We start from the raw sequence: 17,795 nt of genomic DNA, 5'->3' as shown, positions 1-17,795 counted from the left end.
ATGACTTATTGAGCTGTCAGAGCAGCTCGGTCTTCCTGCAACTCACACACCGCCCAGTAAGCTCAAGTAAACAACAGAGACATTATGCAATGAAACATTAGATTTCAGCATTTATTCACATTTTGTAAAAAGTACCAGGCATTTTAATTAATATTGTTATTATTTAAGCTTTTTAAGCAAACGGTTTAATTTGAAATCCTTGTTTTGTAGTAATGAAACAGTGTTTGTGACAGTCCTCCTGAGGCGTGTCGAACTGGTTTGCTCTGCTAAAGGAACGGCTTCTTCAGAAACAGGATTTCACTGCCACACTGGCACTATGCAGGTAAAGAAGGAATGGCGGTGAGAGAAAAAATAGAAAATAAGCAAGAATATGTGTATATCCATGGTGAGGTACGATTGCCATCTATTGGTCTTAAAAGGTAAAGTCAAATTTCCAAGCTAGTGTTTTTCATCCAATGTTCTATTGCGTTGCTTTTATATTTTTGGACTGTTAACAAACATATGCTTCTTAATATATTTGATTGAGTACAGTCAATGTTTGGAATCAACACTATGTTATTTAGGCTCTATTTTGAAGTAAACAAATACTTTAAATGTTGCCCCTATGAAGAAATAATGTAAGAAATTGATATTTTTTACAGCCAAAATGCTGTAAATCTATTCTTCTGTATTGCACGGTTGCTCTTAAAACAAACTATTATTCTTTAGCATTTGATGGTGTGGTGTCTACGGTCCATGACTGTTTTGTGGATTTGTTTTTTTTTTTATGCTGGTTTATTGAGTCTGTACATTAAGACAGTGGCATGCAAATGCATGTCTAAAAAGAAACTGAATTTAATTAAAGAATTTCAGCTGATATTGTGCTTATACTTTTTGATGAAGCCGTCACCTAACTTTAGCTTGATTTTTTTTTTATGCGAGTTAAAGGAGTAGTTCACTTTTAAAAAAAACTTTTGCTGATAATTTACTTACCCCCATGTCATCCAAGATGTCCATGTCTTTCTATCTTCAGTCGAAAAGAAATTAAGTTTTTTGATGAAAACATTCCAGGATTTTCTCAATATAATGGACTTCAATGGGAACCAAACGGTTCAAGGTCCAAATGAGAGTTTCAGTGCAGCTTCAAAGGGCTTTAAACGACACCAGACGATGAATAAGTGTCTTAGGACCCTTCGAGTCCTGACTCGAAAAAAAGATTTGTTCATTTTGATAAACGTGTTTGAACGGGAGAGTCACGAACACTCATCACAGAACAGAGCAAGGCGAGCATTTGGGCTTATAAAACTTAAATTTTTTTATTAATTTTTCAAATGAGCGATCGTTTCGCTAGATAAGACCCTTATTCATCGCCTGGTGTCGTTTAAAGCCCTTTCAAGCTGCACTGAAACTCATTTGGACCTTGAACCGTTTGATTCCCATTGAAGTCCATTATATGGAGAAAATCCTGGAAACTTTTCATCAAAAACCTTAATTTCTTTTCAACTGAAGAAAGAAAGACATGGCCTTTTGAAAATACACTTCAAACTGTGCTAGAATAAACATGTCTGTCTATCTATCTATCTATCCACATCCATCCATCCATGTAAAGTTGAGATCAGTGAGTGTGAGCACATTTGAAAGACTTGAAGTAGGCTAGGTGAATGTGTGTGCATGTAAGCTCATGACACCGATGATTTACTGGAATACAGTCCCACCGGAGCAGAACTCCCTCAGTTGCCTAGGGAGATTCCCAGTTTGGTGAAGGTTATGTGGTCATTTTCAAGGCTTTGTGTGTGTGTCTGAGTGAGGGAGTGGGAGACAGAGGGGTTGGGTGGGTTGGGGGTCAGGATGCCAGCAGCTGCTCAGTACTGATTGTGTTCCACTTTTGTTCACTGTCCTCCACATCAGCCTGAGGAGAGACAGAAGGGAGAACACCCAAACAGAGATGCTCCCTCTCTCTTGTGAGGGAATACTGATGAGTGAGGGGAGATGAGGGATAGATGCAGGTGCTGGAAGATCTTCCAGGACGTCTGGGGTGCTGCTAATTTAATACACCCTTTACGTTCTATGATCTTTATTTGTTCCTCTCTGGGTCAATGTGCATAACTTTGGCCAAAAGAAAAAAAGATGATGAAATATCACTCATATTAGCAACTATATTTAACTGTATTGCTTGGTATTTTTTTATTTTTTTTTACTTCTACACTAAGAATGTACTTGCTTCCAACAAATTTAAGGCTTACATCAAATTAACAACAGTCTTTGTTTTTATTTTCTATCAATTATGGCTTCGCTCTTGGTTGATGTGTTTTTAAAAATAATATAGATTATATCCAGTTTCACAGACTGAAAACTGACTGATAATGATTTTAGACTGCTTCAAGACACTTAATCTTTATACCAATAATATATAGTAAGAAGCCGAACTTGTGTGCAGACAGATTCATTAAGGAATGCAAAGGAACATATATTTATTATTTATTTATTTTTATTTATGTCTTTTTTTGTTATAGTGCCTACATGAGGATCATATTATTATTTTATTTTTTTACATTTCAATATTAAAATGTGAAAATCCATAATAACAAAAATAGTCCTGCATGTCAATAATAAACAAGTGAGAGAGGGAAAAATGTGTTTAAAGATAGTTTATTTCCCTAAAGTTCACTCAAAGCTACATTATAGAGTCATTGTTTAATAAATAATTTGTAATGTAATTTTTCACTCAGCGAGTGAAAACCATAGACTGTAAAACGAACCTCAGGTGAAATGAAAATGCATTTACAAGCATAGAACAGTAGAGGTCTCTATAACACAGTCTTTTCAGTCTCTATGGTTGGAAGCACGAGTTGCATGTACTATGTATTATTTATGAGGTGTTAATAGCTTACAAAAACAGATGAAGTATGCACTTTAATTTGATTTAATGAACTGCTTCTAGTTTTTAATGTGTCGGTAACTATCTGCATATTGTTGATTAATAAAACATTGAGTGTGTCGCTTAACCTCTGTTATCACAATACATTATCCCAAATAAAGGGTGGACAGTCAGTTTAATAAAGTGTTCTTCAGCTAAAACGGTTTTATATATATTTATATATAACCCGAATGAATTGACTCGGAAATGTCGCTCTTTGATTATTTGCCCCAGCTCCTTTAGGGGTTTTGTCTCCTGAAAGGACTAAGAATAAATCAAGATCTGCACCTGCAAATTACCCCAGCCGTATTAATTATCAATGCTCTCGTGTTGCCAAAGAAAATTCTGTGTTCAGAGGTCATGAATTACTTGGTGAATGGAGTGTGCCAAAAAGTTCATTGTGCTCAGTTTCAGAGCACTTGTGTCAATGGGGTATCTTTGAGAGCATCACAGGTGTATACTCTTCTTTTAGCATTGAAAAGGCTAATGCACATCAAATAAATCAACACTCATTTAGATTAGAAAAGATTTTCATTAAATGGTTAATGGATGCAGTTTGCTGGTCCAAAATAATAGCCTAATGAGGCTGTGGTTTTGGTCCTTTTCTATTTATCGAACAGTCTAAACATTGCATGCCCAGATAAACATAATTTTACACTATTCATTCTTTTTTCATTGGCCTACTTGAATATGTTGCTTACAAACTAAACTCTGAGAGACTTTAGTCAAAGTTAATGTGTCTATCTGCAACAAACAAACATATTCTGAGAGGGGGTTCAACAAACGATCGGCAGCAGAAAGGTTAGGACCACAAGCGATCCCATTGGCTCAAATTACTTTTAATTTATTATTACAATTCCTACAACGTCATGTTATAATGGGAAAATGCAGTTTGAACTATTTTATAAAGATCATTAATGTCTGTATTAGTTAGCTAACTTAGCTTATGTATTAGCATAGCATACAGAATTAGCCTCATAGCTTAGTTTATACATGTATTTGCACATACCCATATGTGTTCATAATCATCTTTAATGTAATTACGTGTTAAATTAAGTGTTAAAAGTCCAAATATTTCTGCTAATTACCGGAAGTTTCGACGTGCATCGCTTCCGGTTCAGGTTTTTAGGCCTAGTGCTTTGTTAGCAGTTTTAGCCAATACAAGATCCCTTCAAAGGAGCGAGCAAAGATCAGCTCAACCAATCTCCATCGCATATCCAGATTGATATTTAAATGTTTTTATTTTTATTTTTAACACTAACATTTAGATACCCTGCAATGAGAGCTGTTTTCCTGTTTGTTCATGTGACGTTCAGCATAAAGCCTGTCAAAACAGACCAGATTTAACTCGTAGAGTAACGTTTTGCTCTTTTTAGTCTGTTTGCAATGTAAACCAGACATAAGAAAAGAAATAAAATTTATTTTTAAAAGAAATAAAGAATTGTGTCCCAGTCTCTATTAGTATGTAGGCTACATTCAGAATTTTAGTCATCAAATATCACTCAGCTGTATATTAAGTGGTTCTCATTTCGTGGGAATGCCATAAAAGTCCCACAATTACAAAAAAAAAAAAAAAATCTACTTGCAGAAAAAACAGCTCTTCAACCCACGTCATGTTTAAAAGCAAAGTTTTCATATTGATCAGAAATCTCAATAAACAATCCCCTCCCTTCTTCCATTGAATTTCCTCGCAGCTTTTGAATACTGCTGTAATGATGTAGACTAATTATGGTTTCGTTTCCTTTAGTTTTTGCTTCGTGCGAGATGTTTATTGTGCAGGAACGTAGTTCAGAACATTGATCAGCAATCCTGGTGACCAATCAATATGTTCAGAATAATGCTGGCGCAAATGTAAAGTTACACACATATTATTCACAGCCAGTCATACAGAAACCCTTGCAACTGACAAGTGAGACAATATTGTATACATTTATGAAGTTTTGTTTTGAGGATAAATGACTTTTCCCGGTGAATGACAAAAGGGCTTTAGAGATGCTTTTGTGCATACTTGCACATATATGTGATTTGTGTATGTCCATGTTTTATGGCAGCTGTGATCTGTTGTCAAGTATTGCATTGAACTCTGGTGATGGAGAACCTGATCCAGTAGCACTGTTACAGTATCATATTTATTACATTTTATTATATTGCTGATTTTTTAAGCACTATATATACAAAGTATATATGAAATATATTTTAATGATTTCTCTTTTTCAGTGCAAGAATAATCATTGTGTTTTATGCTGTTTTGAAGAAAGATGCTCATCACAGATGTGATAACATCCTAAACTATAGTTTTAATCATACCTCTCAGTTCACAGAGCTTCATAAACATAATTTGTCAATGTCTTCAGGACATATTTTGCAACTATGCTGAACATTCTTATGCTGATGTGCACTGTTCATTTTCTAATGTGTACCAGAAATGTGTGCTAGTTATAAATGCCTTTTGTTGCTTATGCATTGTAATTTTTAGAAATACATTATTTTACATAATTTTTATCATACATAATTTTTAGAATGCATTTTGTATTTTAATAAAAAATCTCTAGCTACACTGCGCATCTATGTAGCTTATTGACTCCATTATACAACAGACAAGAGGAGTCCATTAATATATAAAGGCCCTCCCTCGAGGTTGACCTCCTCTTTAATTGGCTAACACATGTAGGCTGTGTTTCATTAATTTGCCTGTGACCTCAGTATTTGGGTATTTGATGCAGAACGGATCATTAATTGACAGGCATCAGAGTGGATTATTTCAGTAAAGTACATAGCTCGACATTTCTTCATATTTATTGTGGTTCCTGATGTGTAAACATCAGTCCGGTTGAGAATATTAACCCATTTTAAAGCAAAATCATTTTGAAACAGACGATTGCTTTTTAATTCAAAAATAATTCATTTATTTATCTGTATAGATTTTATTTTAGAATTATTTTTAGATGTAGGTTTGCTTTCAGACTCTGTTTTGTGACTGGTTTGTATCTCTGGTTTGCTAAATACATCTTTTTTTTCGATTTTTACTTTAAGATGTTGAGTCAGCACACTAATTGTAATGAAATATATATCCGACATTCGTGCTATAGATTCGAACTTTCATGAAATCAGGCTCATATATCTTACACTGTAAAAAAAAATATTATTAATAAGTTATGACAACATATGTTTTTACATTGTATTGCAATTTTACACTTTTTTTAATAAGTTATAAAATATGAAACTATTTTTTTAAGTCAGTATAATGTAATTTAAGTTGAAATGACTTAAACATCCAAGTTGATTGTACTTAGAGATTTAAGGCAGCCAAATAATAATAATAGTAATAATGATGATAATGTCTACAGTGTATTGGTTAAGTGATACGGATAACATAACTATATTGTGCCAGCATTTATTATAGCATTATTGCAGGGCAGAGAAATGACGGCTGTGTTTGCAATAGAAGCTATTACAAAACATTATGAATATAATTCGAAAGGAAAGACGAGATGATAAGGCAATTATAGCCCATATCATATTCCTGTCAAATTTAAAATAATCTCAAAGGTTAGATCAGAATGACTCTCCTAATTGATTCTGAAGCTGACACGTCCTGCATTATTTTAATGAAAGCGAATGAAGGTCAATGGCCTAAAAATGATAAATATGCTTTAGGAATCTTAAAACACACAATAAAGGCGATGTCCTTCCAACAAGCTCATTACATAAACCTCAAGCTGTCTAACACTGATCCAAGCTCCCAGTTGCAGGTGAGAAATGACAGAATTGATTATGTATTTGCAGCCACCTGTAGTTGGAGATGAGGCACCTGGCATCCGACTGCTCCCTGCTGTCCTATTGGCTGATGGTGAGACTCCTGCCCAATAGAAGTGGCCTCCCCCTGTCTCGCCCCCAGCTCTGGAGCCGTGCTGCGCAACAGGGGCAGCAGGAGCTGCTTTTTACCCCAGGAGGGGCTCACTCCTGCTGGTCCGCTGGCTCGCTCGGCTCCTGTCCTGCTGACCGGGTGAAAAGGAGCCACTCGCCAGGGACCTGCCCGCCTCAGATTCCTGCACACATTGAATGCCTCTCACACCTGGAGATGTGAATTTGTACTCTGTCTGAACTCTATTATTTGTGCGATATGAGAAGTAGTTGGCATTTTTGATACAGAGACAATCTGAGGTTTTCATGCACACTGTTGTGTGATGTTTAATAATGCAGGCACTGCAGCACTTCAGATAACTTGAATCAGGCTGTTGAGGCCTTGCTATTACAGTAAGTACAGTGGAGTTTTATTTATTATTGTATTTAGACTACTGTTCAAAGTCTTTTGGTAACACTTCCCTTGAAGCTTTTAAAATAAATTTTAGTTAATTCAAGTATAATGCATTAAAATACATGAGAAAAAAAATATTTCAGATGGAACAAGGAATCTGCGAATATAATGCATTTTAACTTTGGTTAAAATTATTTATGAAACGATATAAAGCATAACGTCCATTATAAGTACCTTTATAATGCACTTGCTTTGAAGGGTTAATTCACCCTAAAATTAAAATTTTGTCAATCAACCTCATGTCTTCGAAACACAAATAATGATATTTGAATGAAATCTGAGAGATTGTTGTCCCCCTTTGACATGCGACGCAACTACGGTTCGAAGATATCGTAAAACTAATCAATATGAATTGAGCGGTCTGATTTAATTTAGGCTTTTATTCGCAAGAAAAAAATCAACGCACACATCAGATGTGGCAAAAACGGAAGCTCAAGCATGCTTGCTTGGCGTGCGAGAACCAATGAGGTTCATTCTCGTATATATTGTTTCAAGGCAGCTTTACAGAAAGTGCATTTCAGAAATGTATGATAGCATGCTACGTAGCTTAGCAATTTTCTAAGGTGGAAAAATTGTAATGTTCTCTTATAATATTACCAAGTGGCAGCATATATATTGAGAATAGCAGAGGGCCTAACACTGATCCTTGCGGCACTCCATAGTCTACTGACGTTATCTTCGATTTTTCCCCATTTAAATAGACAAAATGATAACGGTCCGATAATCTAAACCAGCTTAATACTTGTCCCTGAACACCAATGTAGTTTTGTAGTCGACCCAAGAGTATTTTATGATCTATAGTGTTGAACTCAGCGCTAAGATCGAGTAGAATAGTATTAAGATTCAGCCTTGGTCAGAAGCTAAAAGTAAATCATTTCTAATTTTAACAAGCGCAGTTTCTGTGCTATGATGCAGTCTGAATCCTGACTAAAATTTTTCATAGATATAATTTTCTTTATTGCAAGAAAGAGCACAACCGAGCGGACACAACTTTTGCTAGTATTTTAGGCATAAATGGAAGATTTGAAATGGGTCTGTAGTTTGCTAGGCTTTTTGGATCTAATTAGGGTTTCTTAATGAGAGGTTTTATTACGGCCAGCTTGAATATTCTTGGAACATGACCTAAAAATAAAGACGAGTTAATAATATTGAAAAGAGGCTCTTCCACCACAGGTAACACTTCTTTCAGTAGTTTTTCACGCATCACCATGGAAATAATAAGGCCTTAAAAACTTGCGCTGGAGGGTCAGGAGGGAATATTTTAAACTTACGTGTGAAAGAGTTAAAGAAATTAATACTTTGATTCAGTAAGGACACATTAAATTGAACAAAAGTGAAAGTAAAGACATAATGTTACAAAATAAATATTATTATTACAATCCTGGATTTTGTTTTATTATGGTTTCCACAAAAATATTAAGCAGCAGAAATGTTTTCAACATACCGTAATCATCAGGCTATTTTTTTTCTTTTCTTTTATTCAAATCAGCATTTTAGAATAATATCTGATCTGAAGAATCTGCTTTGCCATCACAGGAGTACATTACATTTAATATTCAATATTAATATTACTTATTTTTTATCAAATGCATTTTTTTGTGAGCATAAGAGTATGTTTAAGTTCATAAATCTCCAGCAACATGTCAAGTATAATAAATGTCAGGTTTGAATATTACTATTAAAACTATTACAATGAAAGTTTATTACAAAAATTGTTAAAAACCCTGTGAATTTTGTGTCTTCTGTAGTACGTCCTCTATGGTGGGTGGCCAGGCTGACCACAGAGCACAGGTTTGGAGATGGACACTGTGTATTTTCTGCTCAGCGAACCATCAAGGTGGAGGTGGCTAACACATTTGAGCGCGCACACACACACACACTCCATGAATAAGTGCTTCCATGTTTCGCCAGGCATTATCAAACAAGTAATCATTTCAGAGGGGTGGAAGGTGTGTGTGGGAAGAGAGTAACTGAGGGAGAGAAATGTGTTATAATTACAACCAGTGAAGCATAGTCTTCATATAAAATGCATTAGTTTGACTTGACACATTAATTATCTGTTTTTGCAGATGTTTTGCAGCATTGTTGTGCAAACAATTTTAGGGGGAGGAATTATGGGAAAGTGAGCTGAAAATAAAATAAGTGGGAGGTTTCTTGCAGATTTACCTTCATTCATGCAGAGAGAGCGAATCGATGCAGCTGGAGAAAATGGAGCCGAAGCGAAAGGATCATCCCAACAAGGTTATCATTACACCCTGCTCCTCACCCTAACCCCTTCAATTTTTCTACCCACATGGATTTCAATGCACTCTGTTTTTTTGGCGGTTTGTTGTAGTGGCGAGTAAGGGGGAGGGTTGCAAGGCTTCCCATTCAAGCATCACAAAGTACCATAATCAGGAAGATAAAGAAATTACACATTATAGATTTCAAAAGGAGATAATGGACTATTTGTTTGTTTTTATGCTTATTTGTGCAAATCGTAGGTGCTCAGTGAAGCCTCGCAGTTGAAGGATTGCTGCTTTTCTTTTAAAAGATCTTAATTGCAATGCGGGCGAGCCGCGTTTTGTTTTTCCCATGGCGAAGTGGATGGCGGACACAGCTTTGTTTTAACACCGATCTTAACAAAGGGAAACAGATTGTGCCTTTTAGCCTTCTAGACGTCCTTGTGGAGGATGGGAGCATGCATTTTGCGTGAATGTGAATGTTGTTGGAAAACAACAGCATGAAAGAGGACAGAAAAAAATCATCAAATTCACCATTATAAGAAAGAGAACAGGTGCCTTTCTTGCATAAACATACAGCTTTAAAATGTAATGAATTGTTGTCATTGTATCAGATAAACGATCACACACAAACTTTTCAAGTACAATTAATATTTTAAACTTTGTTAGGTTTTAATCTATTTTTTTTTCTTTTTAACCCGATACTTAAAATACAACTATATTACCAATATATAAACCACATATCGTTTATATATCTTTTTTACCTCTTGTAACCACAGCCACAAAGCAGCCGCGCCCTCAGATCACTTGGACGTGCCTGTGGTTACAAGAGGTAAAACAATATAAATACTGTTCGTTTTCTCACACAAACCGCTCGTTTCATGTCTTAGGCCATTAATGTGTACTTACATTTACAAGTCATTAAATCATGTTTAATTTAGACTTCTCTGTGCATGCTCTTTTAGGTGGTGACCATAGTCCTGCATTATATGGCTGACAGACAAGAACGGTTTGACCTAAAACTATCAAAATTGAAACTACTGCGGAAACAAAGACACCTACATCTTGGTTGCCCTTGAGGTAAGCTAAAACATACCAAACATTCATTTCAAAGTGAACTATCCCTTTAACTTTAACTTCCTCCAGCATCAAAACATTTTCCACACATTTTGTTTATGTTCAAGTTGGTCACATGGTTTCAACTGTGAGATGCTTGGTTTCTGTGAGTAATGCTTCATACATCTCTATTGACAATGGATCTTTTTGTGCTAATTTTTGCTATGTGAATGCTACACACACACACACACACACTCATCTGATGGTCGTCTCTCTGTAATAGAATTCTAATATTGCTAGTCTTTCATGCCCATTCTGAATGGCAGCCATGTTGGCTGAGGTACCCGGCAGCCAGAGGAATGAGGAGGAATGATACCTTTGGCACTGCTTGGATTTTACATTTCAGGGTTATGGAGATGTAGTCCTTTCAGCTAAATTTACAATTTGGGAGTAGTGTGTACAGTACATTATCTGAAAGACAATGGGGTTTTCCTATCATATTTTATTTGCAGAGTCACATTTATTTTTGGTGATGAACTGAAAGTTTGCATTTAGCCAAAAAACAAAACTGAAAATAAAGTTTCAGCAATGAATTTTGGGTAGCTGGGTATCTAAACGCAGACTGCTGTTCAGGGTGATGTGTACTATGTGAGAAATTAAACCATTTGTGATAAAGTTTTTCAGCAATGAGCCGCCAATATATTTCAGACAAACAAATTATACACACAGTTATTGCTACTAGTGGCGGCTGGTGGGTTTTAAAATAGAGGCGGCACACTCGAATGCATAATTGGAGAAGGTTTGGCATAATATTTTTGGTTGTCAAAAAAATTGTATATTTTTCCATCATATTTCTGATATAACATTAAATTCTATTGTTTTTTGTTCTATTTTCTGTGTCCTAAACATATCCCCAAACCTAACCCTTTTTGCAGTTTTAGATTTTAATCAAGACATTACTTAATACATTTATGAGGCTGTTTTCCTCGCAGGCCAAACCCGACCCACCGACGGCAATTGATATGTCCCAATTAATGAAGAAGATTCAATTTCAGCGTGTAAAACTATGCTCTGCTCTCATTGGCTGGAAGTTTGGGCATGGTATCAGAAGCACAGCATTATCTCTGCATCACAAGAGAGATACTGAAAAAGAGGCCTGATCGTAATGTCTGTTTTCCCTCTCCCCGCCTGCTGTGTTTCACTAAGCTTTATCAAACAGCCGTGTGTTTGTTTGCAAATGCAGGATTTCACGGGTCATCCTTTATCAGCTCGCTCTCCCGTCACCTCCAGACTTCGCAGCATATTGTGCCATGTTTTCTCCGTTGGCTCCAAAAAAGCCGCTCATCCTGGCCAGTGGAGGCTGGCTAGTGTGTCTGTGTGTGTGTGTGTGTGTGGCGGCGCGAAGGGAGCCATCTCCTCTCGCAAACACATGGCCCGCTCACTTGCCCGCCCTCCACCCTCCTTCGCTAAATCATGAGCTGCTTTTGAGGAGCAATGCTGAGAGCATTCGAGCGATCTGCAAATTTGGAGCGACGCTTTTATTGACACATTCAGAACGGCTAACAATGTTATCACGACGGCAGCAGACAAACGTAGAAGATTTTCTCTCAGAGAGACTCTCCGACACCCCTGAAGGTGTTAGCAATCGGCTAATCAGTGCATTTCTGTGATCCTCCTGCACCCTCCAAAGGATTGTGGGGAGGTGCAGCGACCGGCCAAGCAGATCGTCCGGGCCTTCCGGTTTAAATAGGACACAAGGCTGCGGAAACAAAAGAAGCCATATTAATGGGATAGCGCGGTCAGATAAAACATTCTCCGCTACGAGCTTCCAAGTCAGGTAAAAAAAAGGTACATTGCTAATCCATAATGCCAGATCTGTGCTTTGTTCACTTGCCTAATGTAAAAAGGGAAGTAAGCAGGGCGGCCCAGAAGGCTGGAGTAGAATAGTGCAGAGGATCATAATCAGGCGCCCCTGATCCTTTAGTCGCTTTCCAATCGCTCGGACAGACTCCTTTAGCCGCTGCTTGGGGACAACTTTCAGATAAACTAGGCCATCACAAAAGACTGAGAGGATTGCCTTTTCAGAACAGAGCAGTCGCTTGTTTTCTCCGGAAGATGTAATCCATGTTTAGAATCACTTATTGACTGATTTTCTTTCTTTATTTTCTCTCATTTTATGTGACAGATGGTTTTCGTCTGCAATACATTTTTTTTAATTAATAAACAATTATGAAATAATTATATCATATACTTAAATAATTATATAATAAATACAATTCAATTGGGTTCAACTGTAAAATTAAAATAATAGATAAATATAAAATACAATTATTTACAATTAAATACATAATTTAGTGTGATTATATTAGGGCTCTCAAATGATTAATCGCATCCAAAATAAAAGTTTGTGTTTACATAATATATGTGGGTGCACTGTGTATAATTACTTTAAGAAATATTTTCATGTATATACTGTATATAGATATATAGTTTATATTATATAAATATAAATATTTTAAATATAAATAATATACATAAAAAATTTACATAAAAATTTACATTAAAAAATACATAATTTAGTGTGATTATATTAGGGCTCTCAAATGATTAATCGCATCCAAAATAAAAGTTTGTGTTTACATAATATATGTGGGTGCACTGTGTATAATTACTTTAAGAAATATTTCCATGTATATACTGTATATAGATATATAGTTTATATTATATAAATATAAATATTTTAAATATAAATAATATACATAAAAAATTTACATAAAAATTTACATTAAAAAATACATAATTTAGTGTGATTATATTAGGGCTCTCAAATGATTAATCGCATCCAAAATAAAAATTTGTGTTTACATAATATATGTGGGTGCACTGTGTATAATTACTTTAAGAAATATTTTCATGTATATACTGTATATAGATATATAGTTTATATTATATAAATATAAATATTTTAAATATAAATAATATACATAAAAAATTTACATAAAAATTTACATTAAAAAATACATAATTTAGTGTGATTATATTAGGGCTCTCAAATGATTAATCGCATCCAAAATAAAAGTTTGTGTTTACATAATATATGTGGGTGCACTGTGTATAATTACTTTAAGAATATATACTGTATATAGATATATATATATAATTTATATTATATAAATATAAATATTTTAAATATAAATAATATTTGTTTCTTAAATATACATGCATGTGTGTGTATTTATATATATATATATATATATACAAAATAATTATACACAGTGCACCCACATATATTATGTAACACAAACTTTTATTTTGGATGTGATTAATCGCGATTAATCGTTTGACAGGCCTAGATTATATATTACAATTAATGGTGCCTCTTGACACCTATGTAGTAACATGGAATTGTCATGATATAAGATGTGACTGGACAGCCAAAAACGTCCATCTGCATATGTAAACCACAAAAAAAATGCAGATGGAATATAAAAACTCATGCTGTGCAGAATGGACAGACGGCCAATGGCATTTTGTAATGTGTATTTTTTGCATTCTTCTGTCACACGCACGTTGTTGAATTATTGTATATTTTGTGACTTTTCTCAGTATATTGATATTTGCAATTAATTCTGTTTACTTTGCATTGACAGCCCTATTAAGTTCATTTTAATTTGCACTATACTTATTAAACTAATGTATCTTGTAAATCATAATTATTCAAAATCCTGCAGGCTACTATATGAAACTAAGTTTTATATTTCACATACTCAGCTGCCCAAAAGTTATGCTGTCAGTAACCTTTTGTAATAAATTTGGATACAAAATCATGACAAGGAATAAAATATTGTGAAATATGACTAATTTGTTCACTCCTGTGATGGCAAAGCTGAATTTTCAGCATCATTATTCCAGTCTTCAGTGTCACAAGATTCTTCAGAAATAATTCTAATATGCTAAATTGCTGCTCAAGAAACATTTTTTATTACACTCTAAAAATTGCTTGGTCTTTTTAACCCAATTTTGGGTCAAATATGGACAAACCCAGCCATTGGGTTATATTTTGAAATTATATTTTTAACCCAACGGTTGTTTTGTCCATATTTGACCCAAATTTGGGCTAAAACAACCCAGCATTTTTTAGAGTGACATCATCATCATATTATTCATATTTTTCTTCTGGAAACTGAGATTCTGTGAAGAACAGAAAGTTAAAAGAACATCATTTATTTAGAAACCTAAACATTATGAATGTCTTCACTCTCTCTTTTGATACATTTTACGTGTCCTTGTTGAATAATGTATTCATTTCTTTATAAAAAAATCAACATAATGAAATTTGACATAATGAAAGCACTAAGTTGTTTTAACAAGTGATTTTTCTAATGCACTATGATGGGTTTTTGCAAAGAAGAACGCCTCCTCTCGCTTGGAGTTTTCTGGCATCATATTTTCTGCTGTGGCCTTTTCTCCAGTTCTGTCGCGCATCCTTCAAGTGGCTCCCATTGATGTTTCATCTTTGATATCCTTTACAGGGCCCCCGGGTGCCACAGGGCTTAGGGGGCCCCCTGAGGAAGACGGAGGGGTCCCCAGTGTGGAGCTGAAGGTCTTCAGGGTCCTGACAGCGCTGATGGAGTTGATTCTTGAGTGGCCTCTCGCGGCGTTCAGTGGTGGCCGCAGTGAGCCGCGGCTTTTGAAGTGATAGATCTTAAGGATATGAAACAAAAGTAGGGATGGATTGAACTTCATCTGCCTACAGGGGAGGGAAGGCAGTGAAGTCAGATGGGAGATGTGTAGGGTGCGGAGGGGCGGAGGTGCTGGGTCACCGGTGAGCTAGAAGAAAAGAGCCTTTAATCCGAGCATGTCTTGTAAGGTCAGGAAAAGTTCGCAGGATGAAAAAAGGTCAAGCCAAAGGTTGTGCTGATTTATTTAGTGCCACATAGGGCAAGCGTTTCACCTGTACCCCTCTGGTACTCTGCAGAAAGAAAAAAAAGAAAAGAAAAAAAAGTCACTGTTTGTAAGGATGAAGCTCCAGAATGGAAAGGTACTATGGTATGTATGATGAGGATGGTTTGACGTTGAAAAATACTCAAGAAAACATTTTAATACACGAACCTATTTTATTTTAACTGGTTATAATTTGTGGGCATATTTAGACTGCAATAATATACAATATTATAAATATTAGCTGTTCTGCTCCCTAAGTAAAAGTGGTACAGAATCCAGAGCTGCATATATATATACACACACACAAGTGTGTGTGTGTGTGTGTGTGTGTATAGCTCTTGATAGAATATAAGTATGTATATGTATCATATATACACTCTAAAAAATGCTGGGTTGTTTTAACTAAATTTTGGGTCATATGAACCAACCCAAATGTTGGATTAAAAATGCTATTTAAAAGTGTAATCCAACAGCTGGGTTTGTCCAGTATAGACCATTTCACAAGATGTAAACAACACTGGTCCAGAAACACTTCCTGTTTCAGTTTGTAACTGTTTTCTTTATTTCACATATAAAGAAAACATCTTAAAGATGCTTGTTCAACTTTTTGATTCAGTTTTAAATGTTCTGTTGGTTGTATTTTACCCCAGCTTTTATGTAGTATTAAAAAACTGAAACAGGAAGTGCTTCTGGACCAGTGTTGTTTACATCTTGTGAAATGGTCTATATATATATATATATATATATATATATATATATATATAAGTATATAGTTAAGGTGATATAAGTTGATTTTTTATTACAATATTGTGCGTTATTGCATTATATAGGCTACTGTATATATACAGTATACCGAAAAACTCCTTATTGCTGCACAGAGTTGACATAAATGCATTTACACAGAGGATACATCTGCACGATTATTTTTTTATGTAAATATTTAGTGATGAATAAATGAACACAAAATCAATTACAATGAATGTAATAAAATGTTAGATTAATAAAAAATTTAATATAATAAAAACGTCTCGGTTACGTATGTAACCCTCGTTCCCTGAGTAGGGAACGGAGACGTTACGTCAGAAGTGACGGAGATTGGGGGTTTCGCATAGAAAGCCAATCCTCTTCGAGTATTAAAACACGAGCCAATGGCATGCAATGCCTTGGGGCTGCGGAAATTTGCATAGCGTACTCCGCCCTACTCCGTGAGTATAAAAGGAGGAAGTGAACGCAACCGCAGTATGTCTTCGCTGAGGAGCCAAGACTGAACTCGGCCTCTACCCAGCGATACAGCAGAAGTGGCAGGGAGACGTAACGTCTCCGTTCCCTACTCAGGGAACGAGGGTTACATACGTAACCGAGACGTTCCCTATCGTAGTCACTTCGAGTTACGTCAGAAGTGACGGAGATTGGGGGTCTGTGCCATCACGCCATCTTCAAGCTGTCTTCCAGTGCCCTGCGAAAGACTGAACCCCCGAGCCTTACCTCTTTTTTTTTTTTTTTTTTTTTGGGGATCCGACTTTGACACAGGATTACCAAGGTACACTGGGAAACATATCCCGAAGGGGACATGCTACCAGCTGCCTACCGAAGGGAGGACTTAAGAATACACATATGGCCACATAGGGACACATATGGAACACTGGAGTACCAACCGCAGGTGGCTACTGATTTAAACTCCAGGGGTGGCAGATGGCTTGCCAAGGGAAGACACATGCTCAGAGAGGCTTACAGTGGATAATACACATGAGACGGTTACCATGGGGAACCGTGCGCATGGAGGCACCTAGCTAGCATCCAGAGCCACGCAGTGGTGCCCGCATCGTCGGTGCTGGAGGACTCAAGACTTCAATGGAAGAACTGAGGAAATATCGCACTTATCCAGTCCGGGGAGTGGAGTGGCGAGCAAGCGAAGACACCTGAGCGGATCCAGAACTGGCCGAAACGAGTACGTGAGAGGATACCGGCTCAATTCGCAGATTATAGAATCTGGCGAAGGTGTTGGGTGTCGCCCAGCCTGCAGCTCTGCAGATGTCTGTTAGCGAGGCGCCGTGCGCTAAAGTCCAAGAGGAGGCTACACTCCGAGTGGAATGGGCCGTCACACCAAGGGGGCACGGAAGGCCTTGCTGCTGGTAAGACAAAGCAATGGCATCCACTATCCAGTGGGACAGCCGTTGCTTTGAGAGAGCCCTTCCCTTCTGGCTCCCCCCATGACAGACAAAGAGCTGGTCTGAGGTCCTGAAACACTGCGTTCTGTCGACATAGGTGCGGAGAGCACGTACCGGACAGAGCAGTGCCAAGGCTGGGTCTGCCTCCTCCAGGGGCAGCGCTTGCAGGTTCACCACCAGGTCCCGGAGGG

The 17,795-nt window shown here is 36.5% G+C and overlaps 1 long non-coding RNA gene across 4 annotated transcripts; it reads left to right on the top strand.

Annotated features, from left to right (window-relative positions):
* The first annotated feature begins 2 nt into the window (after positions 1-2).
* On the top strand, positions 3-16,445 carry LOC120482587 (uncharacterized). 4 transcript variants are annotated; one of them, XR_016146704.1, is made up of 7 exons: positions 4-66; positions 211-322; positions 6,683-7,153; positions 8,963-9,057; positions 9,375-9,455; positions 10,402-10,516; positions 15,025-16,445. It is a non-coding gene; the product is annotated as an uncharacterized LOC120482587 (long non-coding RNA). The 4 variants fall into 4 exon arrangements; XR_005623475.2 differs by having other exon boundaries at positions 3-56; positions 8,963-9,455; XR_005623474.2 differs by having other exon boundaries at positions 8,963-9,455.
* Positions 16,446-17,795: the final 1,350 nt, after the last annotated feature.

This window comes from Pimephales promelas, chromosome 15 (assembly GCF_988280905.1).
Source record: "Pimephales promelas chromosome 15, fPimPro1.hap1.1, whole genome shotgun sequence".
In the NCBI taxonomy this organism is placed as follows: Eukaryota; Metazoa; Chordata; class Actinopteri; order Cypriniformes; family Leuciscidae; genus Pimephales; species Pimephales promelas.
Note: the sequence above shows the minus strand (reverse complement) of the source record. Positions and strands in the feature narration are given on the sequence as shown.